At 45.4% G+C, this 16737-nt stretch overlaps 1 protein-coding gene across 6 annotated transcripts in view; it reads left to right on the plus strand.

Annotated features, from left to right (window-relative positions):
* FHIT (fragile histidine triad diadenosine triphosphatase) overlaps positions 1 to 16737 on the plus strand; it is a 1028662-nt gene that overhangs the window by 989521 nt on the left and 22404 nt on the right. The gene's annotated exons all lie outside the window — the stretch shown is intronic.

The raw sequence follows: 16737 nt of genomic DNA on the forward strand, positions 1-16737 counted from the left end.
CCGCAGCTTCCAATTGGCTCCAAGGGCATTTTCAAATGTGTTGGAAGTTGAACGGACTTCTGGAATGGATTCCGTTCGACTTCCAAGGTACGACTGTATGAGAAAGTGAGAGAGCCCAAAATTCTCCCATCCCTATGTGGGCCTCAACCCTAGATTGTGCAATGGTTTGCAGCTGCAATTTTTATCCTTCTGCTACATTCTGTCTCCCTCCTGCCACGTATGAGAGAGGTAGACAGATTGCTGCAAAGCCGACAGGTACAATTCATTCCTTTGACCTTTGGGTAACATCAGTTTGCTTACAGATTCTTGGAGACATGGAATCCCATAGAGTGTGTGTGTGTGTGTGTGTGTGTGTTTAAAGGACCAACACTAATCAATCTTCAAATGTAAAGCAGTTGCGTGACATCCAGTTTAAATCTTCTTGCTGTGAAGAGTTGTGTAAAAGTTGCTCCTTTTCAGTCCCTGCAGCCTTTTTCCACCCCGGATCATTTCCAAGCAATTAATATGAGGGAAGTTGCCAGACATTCTCCCCCCCCCTGCCCCCCTCTTTCTCCTCATATATACATCTCAGAGGCTACAGAGTCAGTGTAAAGGAAATGGTTTTAATTGGTTTGGGATATTATTGAGATACGGCTCCCCCACCTTCATTTGTAAAATAAAAGCGAGAGAGAGAAAAGGTGGCTGGGCTATTAATTTTGGGAAAGGATTGTATATTTCAGCGGCGCAGCCACTCATGTGTGAAAAACAGAAAAATGTTAATTGAGGCAGACTTGCAAAATGAAATTAGTTACAAGTGGGCTGTGGGCGAGCAAAAGGATTTCAAGACTGTTGTACCTCAGCCAGACTCGGAGGTTAATTCGTTAAAGATAATTGGAATGTTAAACAGTGCCCCATAAAGAGAAGCTGCCACGATGTTGTAATATTTTTATTTCAATTGAATCGCATGCTAATTACTAATATTTATAGGCATGCTATACCTCTTTGATATACCTGACCACTCTGATTACGGCTTGTAACGCTGGGAAGCTTCTGCCTATGAAGAACAAGTTACGAAGCCAATGTCACCTTGAGATCAAGGTTGAACGATTCCTTTCAGACTCTTAAAATCAGCGCAGCTATCCAAATCTCTTTTCTATCGCCTTGCACTAGGTTTCCTGAATACCATACCAGGACAATTGTAAATCACATCAAAGAATATGTTGATGGTAAACATGGAGTACTATGTTGAGCTGTAGGTTCCAAGTTTATTTCAGCCCTTTATTTCATGAGATGTTCAGAGGACAGTACCCTCTTTGAAGGAGTCCTCAGACTAGCCACCTGAGAAACAGGAGTTTTTAGGGGGCTAACCAGGTTGGGATAGCTGGGATAGCAGGCTTGTTGGTTTTTGAATGTCTTATGTAGATTTTTCAATTTTGTTGTTCTGTATGGGACAATGACAATAAAGATTATTGTATCGTATCATATCGTATCGAAGGGCTGTCCCATCCAAAATACAGTGGTACCTCAGTTTACGAACTTAATCCATTGTGGAAGTCCATTCTTAAACCAAAGCCGTTCTTAAACCAAGGTGTGCTTTCCCTAATGAGGCCTCCCGCTGCTGGTGCCCTTCCACCATTCAGCTTCCATTCGTAGACCAAGGTAAAGTTTGCTAACCGGAACGCTACTTCCGGTTTTGCGGAGTTTGTATACCAAATAGTTCGTAAACAGGGCTGTTCTTAAACCGAGGGTTACAGGCGCTTCAGGTTACAGACTCTGCTAACCCATAAATAATACCTCGGGTTAAGAACTTTGCTTCAGGATAAGAACAGAAATCGTGCTCCGGCGGCGCGGCAGCAGCAGGAGGCCCCACTAGCTAAAGTGGTGCTTCAGGTTAAGAACAGTTTCAGGTTAAGTACGGACCTCCAGAACGAATTAAGTACTTAACCCGAGGTACCACAGTATATATATAAAAAATGTCCAGGTGACCTGTGTGCCTACTCAGACTGCAGTCCTAGTGTTAATTACTGATGGGCAGAGGAAGGCAACCAACATGATCAAGGGTCTGGAAATCAAGTCTTATGAGAGATGGTTGAAGGAGTTGGGTATGTTTAGCCTGGAAAAGAGGAGACTGAGAGGAGATATGACAGGCATTATCTCCAAATATCTCAAGGGCTGCCACATGGGAGAGGGAGCAAGCTTGTTTTCTCCTGCTCTGGAGGGTAGGACTCAAACCAATGGCTTCAAGTTACAAAAAGAGATTCCAACTAAACACCAGCAAGAATTTTCTGGCAGTCAGAGCTGTTCGACAGTGGAAGGGGCTCCCTCTAGGTTTGGTGGGCTCTCCCTCCTTGGAGGTTTTTAAGCAGAGTTTGGGTGGTCATCTGTCATGGATGCTTTAGCTGAGATTCCTGCATTGCAGGGGGCTGGACTAGATGTCCCTTCTAACTCTACAAATTCTGTGATTCTATGATCAAGACTATGCGTAGGCAAACTAAGGGCCGGGAGCTGGATCTGGCCCAATTGCCTTCTCAATCCGGCCCATGGACGGTCCGGGAATCAGTGTGTTTTTACATGAGTAAAATGTGTGCTTTTATTTAAAATGCATCTCTGGGTTATTTGTGGGGCATAGGAATTCATTCATATATTTTCCTTCAAAATATAGTCTGGCCCCCCACAAGGTCTGAGGGACAGTGGACTGGCCCCCTGCTGAAAAAGTTAGCTGACCCCTGATCAAGACCCTCCTCTCCCTTCTTGTGGGAGGGGCACTGACACCCACTAGCAGTTAGCACCTGAAGAGCAGACTGAGGAGGCACACAGGTCTCCTGGATACAGTCTTCTCCACTATCACGAGATGCATTGCATTTAGGCTTAAAGTGCAGTAATGCTTCTGTATACCAGTTGCTGAAAACCACAGAAGGGGAGAGTGCTCTGGTGCTCTCATAGGGTTTCTCACAGGCGTCTGGTCAGCCCCTAGGAGAGCAAGATGCTGAACTAGGTCCAGCAGACTGTTCTTGTGCTCTTATTTCTAAATTTGTATCCATAAGGTAAAGGTAAAGGTACCCCTGCCTGTACGGGCCAGTCGTGTCCGACTCTAGGGTTGTGCGCCCATCTCACTTAAGAGGCCGGGGGCCAGCGCTGTCCGGAGACACTTCCGGGTCCCGTGGCCAGCGTGACGAAGCTGCTCTGGCGAGCCTGCACCAGCGCAGCACACGGAAACGCCGTTTACCTTCCCGCTATAAAGCGGTACCTATTTATCTAGTTGCACTTAGGGGTGCTTTCGAACTGCTAGGTGGGCAGGAGCAGGGACCGAAAGACGGGAGCGCACCCCGCCGCGGGGGATTCGAACCGCCGACCATGCGATCGGCAAGCCCTAGGCGCTGAGGTTTTACTCACAGCGCCACCCGCGTCCCCAAATTCGTATCCATACATATGAACTATTATATGCAAATTAGCGGCCGCCCTAATGTCTGCTGACAGCTGTGACTCTAACGCCACACAGAACATGAGGCAATGCTCTTGTAGGCTTTGGGTTTTATTGCCAGTTCTTCCAGTGGATCTCCCTGCGACATATACTAAACTATAACCAAGAAAGTGAAAAGGCAAGGGGGAGACACCTGAATGATATTCACAATATAGCTACCTCCCCTGCCCCCAGCTTTTCCGTTCTTTCCCTACATTTATTTCCAAATATCTGCTCTAGATGGCTACAGACAATACACAAACAGGGTGCAAGACTTAAGATAAAATAATACAGTGAGGATATAGTAAGGTACAGGTGTGTTTCTTTTCAGATATGGTTTGCACCAGTGCTCTTGCACGCATTCCATTCATTTGAAGGGGTTTCACACAGAATAATTTCACAGAGGGTTTAGAGACCTTTATAATTTCAGAGGCATTGATAGCGGAGCAAAAATGGCCTTCCAAAATTCTTCACCTTAGCTGCCGTAAGAGAAACTGGGGGTTTGATTTCGCCTAATATTCTGAGCGGGTGGGGGAGGGGGGACACAAGATATCTGACAAATATAAATGAAATTAATGAATATTTCATTTGGTGTATTAATATTGGTTATAGGCATGGGTAGCTGCTTATTGAATGTAGCTAATGAAAACTTGTGAGGACTTTAGGGATATGCGGAACTCCCCCGACAAATTTAACTAGACTTATCACATTCCCTCAAAAATTTGCTTTGGGTATAAATTGTGCCTTTACTTCATACCAACTTTATCTGCAACAAGAGTAATTTCTTTACTTAGTCAGGGACTATAGGCATACAGGGCTGGCAGAGGTGGGATGGAATAGGAGGGATCCCCTCCCCAAAAAATGTGCAGCTCCCATTAAAACTGTGCCCCCTTTTAATTGTGGAGGTTAGAAGAAAATGGCAGTGTCCTGGTCCATATCTCACTACAAATTGAGAAATACAGTGGTACCTCGGGTTACACACGCTTCAGGTTACATATGCTTCAGGTTATAGACTCCGCTAACCCAGAAATAGTTCCTCAGGTTAAGAACTTTGCTTCAGGATGAGAACAGAAATCGAGCAGTGGCGGCACGGCGGCAGCGGGAGGCCCCATTAGCTAATGTGGTGCTTCAGGTTAAGAACAGTTTCAGGTTAAGAACAGACCTCCGGAATGAATTAAGTACTTAACCCGAGGTACCACTGTATTGGGATATCTGTATTTATTTCATGGCAGTGGGGTGGGGCATGTTTTGCAGTGACTCTCTCTGGCCTTAGGCCCCACTGTTGGAGATAAGAAGTCAGATTCTTGTTCTGGTGATGGAGTCAAGGCCTCTGAACCAAAAGAGGTTGAATGTTCTTGACTCGGCGGTCCTGAAGGGAAGATATGGAGGAGTCCCATATGACCAGAGATTATGCCACTGTGCATTGGGTGAGGTAGAATCCACAGAGCACATTTTATTGAGCTGTCCCTTCTACAACGATTTAAGACAGTATCTTATAACTCCATACTTACCCCAGCTCAGTTCCCGACAAAGAGGAAAGCAGACAGCATATCTGCTAAATAAGTCTTCTGGGAAAACAACCTTGTCCTGGCACTCAAGTGTCGGAAACGTATAACTGAATGCTTTGACGTGGGTTATCTGTGAGAGGTCTAGTACTGTGGCCCTACCTTATTTATGTACCCCCTATGATGTTATAGTTTATAATTATTGTGTAATGTTTAATTCTGACTATCGGTCGAATAAAGGAAATTGATTGATTGATTGATTGATTGATTGATTGATTGAACCAAAAGAGGTAGGGTACACAGGGCCAAGCCACAAGATAACCCTTGGGGCCTGTGCCTCTGTCTTGTTCAGTACTGTGCTCAGACTTAGATAACTCCATCTCAGAAGACCCAATGAGACCAGAGACATCCCTGTTTCATTGCAGCAGAATGCTACTGGAACAGGCTGGGCCCCTGTACTAAAACATCAGAACCACATCAGAGGTCTGTGTTTCTGGAGCACTAACTAAGCCCCATATCCAGACTGAGGCTACATTTATGCCGTACATTTAAAGCACCGCGATGTTGTTGTTTAGTCGTTTAATCGTGTCCGACTCTTCGTGACTCCATGGACCAGAGCACGCCAGGCACTCCTGTCTTCACGATACTGGTGCTTTAAACAGTCATGGAAAGCCAAAGAATCCTGTAGTTTGCTATGGGTGCTGGGAATTGTTAGGAGACCCCTATTTCCCTCACAGTTCCTAGAGTTCCCTGTGAAATGGAATTGGCTGTTAAACTACTCTTGAGAACTGCAGCTCTGTGGGGTGAGTAGGGGCTTCCTAACAACGCTCAGCACCTTTGACAAGCTACATCTCCCAGAATTCCTTGGGGGAAGCCGTGACTGTTTAAAGTGCCATCATAGCACTTTATATATGTGGATGTGGTCTAAGCCAAAGCTCATCTCTAGCCTGAATCCTATCTCCTCTCATAGCACCTCACCTTACAACCAGCCTGAGTCCTGCCTGGCCTCACCTCACCACAGAGCAGGATACCCTCACTACACACTCTGAAGGCTTGTGTCAGCCTCAAAACTCCCATAACAATATCAACTGTCAGTGAGAAGCAGCTGCCACCCATAGCACAGCTTGGCTTATGCCCTTTACAGTGGTACCTTGGGTTACATGTGCTCCAGGTTACAGACACTTCAGGTTACAGACTCTGCTAACCCAGAAATAGTACCTCGGGTTAAGAACTTTGCTTCAGGATGAGAACAGAAATCGTGTGGCGGCAGCGCGATGGCAGCGGGAGGCCCTATTAGCTAAAGTGGTGCTTCAGGTTAAGAACAGTTTCATGTTAAGAACGGACCTCCAGAACGAATTAAGTTCTTAACCTGAGGTACCACTGTACTAATATGGGGGGGGGGGCATTGTGGAACCATTTTGGAAAATGTAACTTCTATTAAAATCCCATAGAGGTTTGGCTTCCACGTAGAGACCGAGGTCACTTTAGGCAAAAGTCACATCTGGTACAGTAATGGGAAATGTGAGCTTTGGCTCTGCTTCTCAGCACCACATCTTCTTGGCGGAGGCAAGTCAGAAAGGAGAATGTGACTGAGGTGTAAAAATTATTGCTGGTGTGGAGAAACTTCATAGGACTTCTCCCCTCTGATAGTGCAAGAACCTGAGATCACCCAATGCAGCTGAAAAATCAAAGCACCCAAGAGGAAGTTCTTTTCCACATGGCACATAAGTTTTAAAAATGGAATTTGCTGTCCAAGGTCTAGAGACGTCGGCCCATTTGAATCGCTTTCAAATGGGTTTGGAGGGGGAACAGCAGATAAAGAGCCCCAAGCAGAACCTCTTAAATGGAGGGTGGATTGGAGAGCAGCTTTATACTTGACATGACATCTGTATACTGTCTCCATGATCAGAGGGACCATGTCTATGAAGAAGATGGTGGGCGGGCAAAGGACTGTTGATCTCACGTCCAGCTTTTATTTATTACTTATTAATATTATATTCTGCCCAACCTCCCAAGGGAGCCTTGTGGGCTTCTCATTGGCCTTTGGATACTGACTGGAAACAGGGATCAGGACTAGAAAACCAGTTCTTTAGCCTGTCCCAGCAGGGCTTTTTTTTATGCGCTTAAAAGCATTTTCTGTAGATCGGGAAGTCAACGAAAACCAGTGCCAAGTTTGAACGATTTCGTCTGCTTTTCTTTACTTATTAATGGTGACATAAGTCCTCTGAACATATATTTGCCTTGGCTCCGCTTTCTCGTACTGCATTTTTAATGTGCCCAGATGCCTGGTATCGCTTTGCAAAGGTGACTCATTCTGTGCTTTAAGGGCATATTTGTGAACTCGAGAACTTGTCGCTCAGTTATTACCTCCCTCGCTGCACCCAGGTACCCTGCCTGCCTGCTAGAAAATGTCAGGCAGTGGAATTGGTGATGTACAGAAAAGGCCTTTTAATTTAATAATTCATTTGCGAATTTAATAATTTAAATAATTTAATAATTCATCAGGCGCTGTGGAATGGAAACCTTTGATGTGCAATATTTGGGGATGTTCAATAGCTTTCCTTCAGAATTTGGAGATTCAGCAGATGGTTTCAGTTCTGGTCAACTGTTTATGGGATGCTCTCCCCGGAGATAGTCACCTGACACCTATCCTGGTGTCTTCAGCATCCGGCAAAGACCTTTATGTTTACCTGGCACCTTCAGTTGTTTAAATTTGGTTTTGCTCACTGCTGGCAGTCGTCTGGTGTTCTTCTGTTATTTTATTCTTTTCATTCTGTTGCTGCTGTTATTTATTTGCCTATTTCGTGACAAACCTCCCTAACAATGGAAATGCAGAAAGGTGGGATGTACATAATTTAAAAATAGATAAAAATGCCGTACTCTGTAGCCTAGATCGCCGCGCTTGAATTTGCATAATAGGCCCCGTAACATGGCATTCTGGGGCTGACGTACAAATAAATAAATCTCTGTGTCGAATTGCAGGACAACTTTTTTTTCAGATGAATGCAAACTTGCCAACATCCAAGGCCCTGCAATAGGAAAAGTTGAATAGAGAGACCACATTTTGCGGATCGGCTGAGCTCGTGACACAATCTGCAGAATTCCGTGCATGCCGTTATGATATTGGAAATGTAATTATCAAGCTTAACTTAATTAGACTAATGCATAGAAAATCTGGCATAACAGACTGCGGGAAGTAAATTATATATACCAATTAGAAGATGCAATACACAGTGAGCAAAGGCAAAAGCAGACTCCACTGGTCACAGCCTACGCTTGTACGCAAGATACTCAAGAGGTCTATCATATACAAAGACCCAGCAAAGGTGCTGAACTTTGTGGAAGACAACAGGCATTACGCCAGCTCCCCAACAGAACTGACTTTGTGGCCCCTCTGGGAAAACATTGCTCTTCTGTTCTATGGAAAGCAAAGCAGCAAATTCTTAGCTCACATATATAGAGGATAATGTGGCCGTTTGTCATGGTTGGTCGTTGGAATTACAAACAACACATTTTCTAGGTCAAATGTGTGCATTAAGCACCATTTGGAAGTATTCATTTGCAGGGCATCCCATCCCACGTAGTATATATATATTCCCAGCGCTGGATGCTTTGCACCCACAGCTTCTGGAGCTTTGCACTACTGTGACCCGTAAGTGATGCTCTCAGATGCTCAGAAACAGGCACAAAGAACCCTTTGCCAAACTCTGCCCCTGGGGTTTTCTTACGTGGTCACAATCTTACAGATTCCACAGAAAGGCAGAAGCAGCCAGTGGTGCAGGACCACAGAATTGACAAAATGGCAGCAGCATCACTTCCGCCAGGTAATGTTGGGTGGGACAAGACAGCAGCAAGGTTGAGGTGGGGTGGATGGACTGGGAGGAGCGCTGGGTCGACTCTGAAGGTGTATCCACATTGGTCCAACCTCATCATCCATTTGCCTGCCTCCAGACCATCCTGGTGCCCAGCAGTGATACCACTGCTGAGACGTCAGCTTTATGGCACTGCCCCACCTGGTGCTTCTGCATAAAGGTTCATATACTCTTAAGTCAGCCTTTCTCAACCTGTGTGTCCCCAGATGTTGTCGGACTACAACTCCCACCACCCCGCAGCTAGCAAGGCCAGAGCTCAGGGATGATGGGAGTTGTAGTCCAACAACATTTGGGGACCCAGAGGTTGAGAACCGCTGCTCTAAGTTGGGGTGCTTTTTCTATCTTTGACTGTGAGGCAGGAAGGCTTTCAACGCACCATGTTGATCACTTCATCCAAGATCATCACAATGACAAAGGGAGCAAGATCCACAAAACAGGAAAGAAGAGGCCGAAGAGGCAAGTCTTTAGAAAGTTGATGACAGAGCCATCCTTGCTCATGTTGTAGATGCTAATTTCTTAGTGTCACCATCACTTCTGATCAAAATGGTTTAGTAAGCCTTTGAAATCATTTGCAATGCGCTAAAAAAAATATAAAAATCTATATTTACCGGCAAGGACAGCAGGATTAAGGATGACAGGGTGTCCCCTCTTCCATTTCATTACTGTTGGCTCTGCCCCATGTTCCTTTCCACCTTCCTTCCAGTTTAACATGGATAATTTCTAGAATTAAAGTAACCGAGTCATGCATGACTTGCCACAGTTTTCAGTTCATGCCTTTTTAATATTTGCTTCCTTCCTGGGTGTCAAGTTGCACAAGGACAAATACAGGCATGCCTCACGTTACTGCACTTGGTTTCCTTGAGCTTTGCAGATATTGCTCCTTAGGCAAGCAACCCAGCCGCTTCCAGGAGAAGGAAGCCCCCTGATGCCCTACTTTTGGCCATGGGAGTGGAGCTGGCTAGAGCCTGAGCCCGTTTCCCCCCTCTCCCATCCCTGAAGCCATGGGGGCTGGCTTAATAGACTACAGTATAGTGTAGGCATTTATATGCACTAGGAAACCAAAAGCATGTATTCAACCCACCTGTGGCAATCACACAGGGTCCCCAGATGTTTGATGGTCTATTGATCCCTGTGCCACCACTGTGATTGCTGCCACCAACCCGTTTCCCTCGGGTACACACGGAGTCCAGACAGTTGTTAACATTAACAAATAATCAAGTTTATTTTTATAAGCATGAACAAGTTTCAGGTTTCAGTTAATTTTTCTTGGCAGTTTCTTAATCTCAGTTCCTTTACTGTCCTATACGTTCCTAACAACTTCAAACTGACTATCTATCTGATCTGCAACTAACAGTTCCTCTCACTCTCTCACCACACAACTCGACCAACCCACAGACCTATCCTCCCTCTTCCTTCTCCAACTCCCAACTCTCAACTGACTTTCACACACCTCCGACTCTAACTCTAACTCCTCCTATCAGTTTCTCTCTGGCCAATCACATCACACTCATTTAACCCTTTCCTTATGACCCACCTAGGAGGCAAACGCCACACCGCCTTATTGCAACATTCACCTTACTGCATTGGTAGGGAACCGAAACTGCAGTATCTCTGAGGTGATGCCTGTTTGCAGTTGCACAATTGCTAATCCTGAGCATGTTAACTCAGAAGCAAGCCCCCTTCAGTTCAATGACATTTACTCCCCAGAAAGTGTGTATGTTTAGGAGCCCTTAATTGCAGCTTGCGCCAGGATTCCTTTGTCTAGTGTTTTAATCAATGCACCTTATGCTTTAGTAACATACTAGGAGGGAAAAATAGTTGTGGGAAATGTGCAGAGTCTGAAAATATACATATTTGATATTTACTTAATTTATTTATTTCACAAGATTTATGTACTGCTTGTTGTGATAAAACCTCATTGCAGTTTACAAAAAGTATAAAATAATGGCATCCTCAGTAAAAGAAAAAATTAAAAACAACTACTTAATACATCAAGAAAACAATTAAAACCAACAATAAGCTAAAAGCTAGATTAAAAGACGGGCGAACACCCATGTGCCAGGATAGGGTTGTTTAAACACAAAATAATAGTTGACCATTCTTTTATTCTTCTGAGGTAACCTCAGTGGCTAGACGCGCCTTTTACCGGCTGCAACTGATATGTCAGCTACAACCATTTCCTGGACTGGGAAAACTTGTCAGCAGTAGTTCATGCACTCTATGTATGGCTCCTCTTAAGCTTGATCCAGAAGCTGGATCAATGCAACTTGACCCAACCCCTTTTTGCTGTATGTGCAAAGCCCTCCTTGTACCGTATACAGTGGTCCCTTGCAAGACGAAATTAATTCGTTCCGCGAGTTTTGTCGTCTTGCGATTTTTTTCGTCTTGCGAAGCACGGTGTCGGGAAAAGTTTTGGAAAAGCTTCAAAAATCACCAAAGTCTTTAAAAACCTCAAAAAAGGCTACCACACCACGTTCTATGAGTTGCTCCTCGAAGTCAAGTCGCAACTGTATTAGCGGTGTTAAGAAAAGGGAAACAAACTTGCAAGACGTTTCCGTCTTGCGAAGCAAGCCCATAGGGAAAATCGTCTTGCGAAGCAGCTCAAAAAACAAAAAACCCTTTTGTCTAGCGAGTTTTTTGTCTTGCGAGGCATTCGTCTTGCGAGGTACCACTGTATGTCGTTTTTCACTCTAACAACCATTAAAGGTAAAGATAAAGGGACCGACTCGTGGCCGACTCTGGGGTTGCAGCACTCATCTCGCTTTATTGGCCGAGGGAGCCGGCGTACAGCTTCCAGGTCATGTGGCCAGCATGACTAAGCCGCTTCTGGCAAACCAGAGCAGCGCACGGAAACGCCATTTACCTTCCCGCTGGAGCAGTACCTATTTATCTACTTGCACTTTGATGTGCTTTTGAACTGCTAGGTTGGCAGGAGCAGGGACCGAGCAACGGGAGCTCACCCCGTGGCGGGGATTCAAACTGCCGACCTTCTGATTGGCAAGTCCTAGGCTCTGTGGTTTAACCCACAGCACCACCCACGTCCCCTAACAGCCATTAGGTTCCTCCTAAACTAGTTCTTCTACTCAGGCCATATTCTTCTGTAGTGGCACTGTCCTCCCTGGTAACGGGTGTTACAGAATTTCTACCTCACTATGGAGGGAATGTGCCCTGGTAGTTTCACCCAGCTCTTTGGCCTCCTTTGTGAGACAGTTATGTCACGTTCTGTCAACATGAGCAGCTATCCGCATTGCTTCTTAGGAGACACACGCTCCTTTTAGTCTTACTTCTTTCTGAGCTGTGTTTTTTTTAAGAGAAGAGCATAGTGGGGAATTTGTCCTTGGCTGATCATGGCTGCCTATAATGGCACAAGGGCAGCAGAATTTCAATCGAGTTTGAACGCTGTTTGTCCTTTAGAATTTCTTTCATTTCTCAGAGGTGGAGTAAATGCCATTCATATTGGCAGATTATAATGGGAACACTGTCGTACTTTTTTTTTTTTTTTAACTACAATGGAGGCCTTCTTGCCTCACCCTCTGCACAAAACATCTTTGAGATGCCAGAAGCTATTACAAGGTTAGAGTCCTAGGAAAGGCCTCAGAACTTCATTTTGTGCTTCTGTGAAATCTTCATGGTATTACTCCGGTGTTGGGATTGGATTTAATGTTTCATTGCATTGCTACCTACGTGTGTGTCTGTTCTTAATTTTTTCAGGGTGGGGAGAGCGAAAAGTGATGGAAACCAATTCATATCAGAAGCACAAGATATTGAATGACCAACTAACAAAAGAGAAGCCTCTTGTCTGCTGTTTCAAGCAGCGTTGAATAATCAAAATCTTGGTCTTCCTTTATAAAATTATCCTCTTTGCAAACATGTTTGCCTTCTCCATCCCTGCTCTAGGTGGCAGGAGCCCCTGGCACATAAATTTTGCTGTGTGCAGAGAAATATACAGTGCTACCTCTGGTTACATACGCTTCAGGTTACAGACTCCGCTAACCCAGAAATAGTGCTTCAGGTTAAGAACTTTGCTTCAGGATAAGAACAGAAATCGTGCTCCGGCAGCGCAGCGGCAGCAGGAGGCCCCATTAGCTAAAGTGGTGCTTCAAGTTAAGAACAGTTTCAGGTTAAGAACAGACCTCCGGAACGAATTAAGTACTTAACCCAAGGTACCACTGTAGACAACAGTAAACAACAACAACAACATTGTTTGCTAAGCAATGTACAACAAGGCAAAATATGCAGCACTTTGTTCACAAGTTATTGTGCAACGATTGTAGATGCAGATGAGTATAGGGGACCACCTGGGGCTATATGTGTATCAGCAGGTTCCAGACGCAGTCTGGGCTCCTCCCCATGTCCCCCCCCCCCTCCATTGGATCTTCCTGCTCCAGTAAGGGCACCACACGGAGCCAGTGTGGTGTAGTGGTTAAGAGTGGTAGACCCGTAATCTGGTGAACCGGGTTTGCGTCTTCGCTCCTCCACATGCAGCTGCTGGGTGACCTTGGGCCAGTCACACTTCTCTGAAGTCTCTCAGCCCCACTCACCTCACAGAGTGTTTGTTGTGGGGGAGGAAGGGAAAGGAGAATGTTAGCCACTTTGAGACTCCTTCGGGTAGTGATAAAGCGGGATATCAAATCCAAACTCCTCCTTCACTCAGCGACACACATCATCCGACATGTGCACGCAAACAGCAGAGAGAGCAGAAGCTGGGCTGTCCAGGAATGTGGCGTTGAGATTTTATTTATTTACAGCAAATGCAAAAAAAAAAAAAACATAACAGCAGTGCAAGGAGGACCTCACTCAGACATCATTCTCTATAGGAGAGAGAGAGCAAAGAGCGGAAGTTACAGAGGTTCACTTCCGTTCCCAAACATAACAGTATAGAAATGTAAGCATGGATATCATGTTATATCAGCAATGGGAGAAGGAAAATACCGACACTCACATCGCATAAGGGGGAACAAGAAGGATACTGCTTTAAGACTAGGATCACCTGCTGTTACTAATAGGTGTAATCTGACATCTGCACACTACACATGCAGACACCGTGCCAGTCCATGAAGGACGCCTCAGGTTCCAGAGGCATGAATATCTAAGAGGTACGGCACTGTAGGAAAAAGTTTTTTCTCAGGTATAATCTCAGATATCAATTCCCTTTAATTTCAAATAAGTCGGGAGGGCAGGGAATCCATCTGTTTGTCTGTGTTAAGAGGAATACGCTAAATAGTATGACTACTACAGTGGTACCTCGGGTTAAGAACTTAATTCGTTCTGGAGGTCCGTTCTTAACCTGAAACTGTTCTTAATCTGAGGTACCACTTTAGCTAATGGGGCCTCCCACTCCTGCCACTGCGCAATTTCTGTTCTCATCCTGAGGTAAAGTTCTTAACCCGAGGTACTATTTCTGGGTTAGCGGAGTCTGTAACATGAAGCGTCTGTAACCTGAAGCATCTGTAACCCAAGGGACCACTGTATTAGGCTGTGGCGCTGTGGGGATGGTACAGCTCACTGAAGACAGTGGTAAAGACAATCTGTGCCAATGATACCAGGTTAAGAATACAAGGTTGGCTCTAACTGCTGTAAAAGCACCCCCACTTTTAAGGGCATAGGAAGATCCCTGGCGGAACAGACCAAAGGCCTATGCATACCTGTCAACATTTCCCCCTTTTTAAGGGAAATTCCCTTATTCCGAATAGGAATAAGAAAAGGGAAAAGTTGACAGCTATGGGCCTATGTAGCTATGGGCCTATGTAGTCCAGCATCCTGTTCTCCTGATGGCCAACAAGGAGGACATGAGCAGCACACTTCCGCACTCAGAGGTATTCAGAGATATACCGCCTCCAGCTCTGGAGATGGCCACGTGGTGTAGTGGTTAAGAGCAGTGGACTCGTAATCTGGCGAACCGGGTTTGATTCCCCGCTCCTCCACATGCAGCTGCTGGGTGACCTTGGGCCAGTCACACTTCTCTGAAGTCTCTCAGCCCCACTCACCTCCCAGAGTGTTTGTTGTGGGGGAGGAAGGGAAAGGAGATTGTTAGCCGTTTTGAGACTCCTTAGGGTAGTGATAAAACGGGATATCAAATCCAAACTCTTCTTCTCATCAGCCACTACCGCACGGACTCCAAAGCAGTGTCCCCCAGATTAAAAACTACCTTTCAAGGGTCAAGGCACTGCTTCAAAATCTGCCGTGCAAATTGTTCTCGGCACCCGTCTGTCTCGGGAGACAATGCAAAAGTGCAGCTTTGGGAGTGAAGTCAAACCATTGGAGCATTACAGCGCCTGCTGTGGCTGTAGAGCCGAGTACAGCGGAGACATGTTTTGTTGCAGGCGTGGCAGGTGAAGGCAGATGCAGCCTGGCTTTTCTCCTCTCTGCGCTCCTCCCAGTGGTCATTCCTCCTGTGGTCACTGGTATGGATGCACAACCTGACTCTCTGTCTCCAGGCACTGGTGTCTTCTGCAAGGGATTCCCACCCGCTGGGGTTAATGTCGCTATGTAACTACAAAACAATTATTAAAGTGCTGTGGTCTTACACAGTCCCTGCGGGGTTTGGGTTACAATATTCTTGGCGTGCTTTCCACCCCACCTTTCACATTCTTTTTGGACTGACATATCCTTCAGTGTTTACCTCTTATATTTTCTGATTTAAATGTCATGGCATTTAACTCTGAATCATTATAACAAAACGGAGTATAAAAAGAAGCAATAATGCCACCTAACAAGTAGATCCTTGTTTTTCAAAGTGAATGTTAAATGTCTGGGATATTTATTTTACTCCTCTCTCTGCCTCCCGTTTGTCAGCTTGCATCATTGCGGGCTCTGTGAGTGCCTTGTTGATTTTTGCTGTCAAGGTGTGTGTGGTGATATTGAGTGGATTTTCTTGAGTAATTGGAAGAAAACCATCTATTGAGTCAGAGCCAGAAGTCCAACTGTGTCCTTTGGCAATTACGACATCTTTCTGTGAAGGTGGGAATCCCCGTATCAGAACATTGATGCCCATTGAGAATTAAGGATAAGGCGTTTGTCTGTTTAAGGTACAAGGCCAGCCCTACCATTAGGCAAAATGAAGCAGCTGCCTCAGGTGGCTGATGTTGAGGTGGTCGGCAGTAGCAGCTGGCTAGGTCCCCTGGCCATTCCCATTCTGCTGGAGGACAGAGCTACATGGAATCTCCTGGGCTCCCTAAATGATCCTGCTGCTTCAGGTGTCGTGGAGGATGCTGACTTACTATGGACCAAATGGATTTTTCCCTGGTCCCTACAAAATGGTCTGTTAATGTCTCTTAATGGTAGCTGCATTTCAGACAGCGGTTTCTTGACATTTAACTAGCGATCAGCCTGGCCAAAGGAACTGGCTGGCCAGCTGGAATGTCATAACAAATAAACACTCATGATCAAATATTAGGATCTGTGTGCTTTGCTGGATAACAATATTGCATTTTTTTAAAAATTCACCCCACCTTACCCAAACAATTGGAGCTGTTGGATTGGCACTTCCTCAATGTTGATTTTATAGCTGATTGAAAGGCTGCCTTTGATTTTATAGCTGATTGAAAGGCTGTAGCCCCACTTGCTGAAAAGCAGGGTGGGTGGGGGGAGCTGGGAAATTTCCAGGGTGGGAGATTTTCGGAGAGCAGATGCAGCTCATCAGAGCTCTTCAAAGCTGCTTCTGGCTAGCAGCTGCCAGTTCAGATATCTAAGAACGCACTGTTCCTAGGGACATTTTGTAGAGAAAAGGCCTGCACGGTGTCCCCTGGAAATTGAATTAAGACCCAGAAATTGTCTATGGAAAGCTTTTGCCTTCTCTTTCATTGACAGCCCCCTTCAGCTGCCCTTTCCAAAGCTCAGCACGGCACTGGTAATTAATATCAAATGGCTCAGTCAAGGTTTTTGTGATGCTGAGGCATCCAGTCGTAGGCACTCCTGATCG

This window comes from Podarcis liolepis (assembly GCF_965112155.1).
Source record: "Podarcis liolepis genome assembly, chromosome: 2".
Classification (NCBI taxonomy): Eukaryota; Metazoa; Chordata; class Lepidosauria; order Squamata; family Lacertidae; genus Podarcis; species Podarcis liolepis.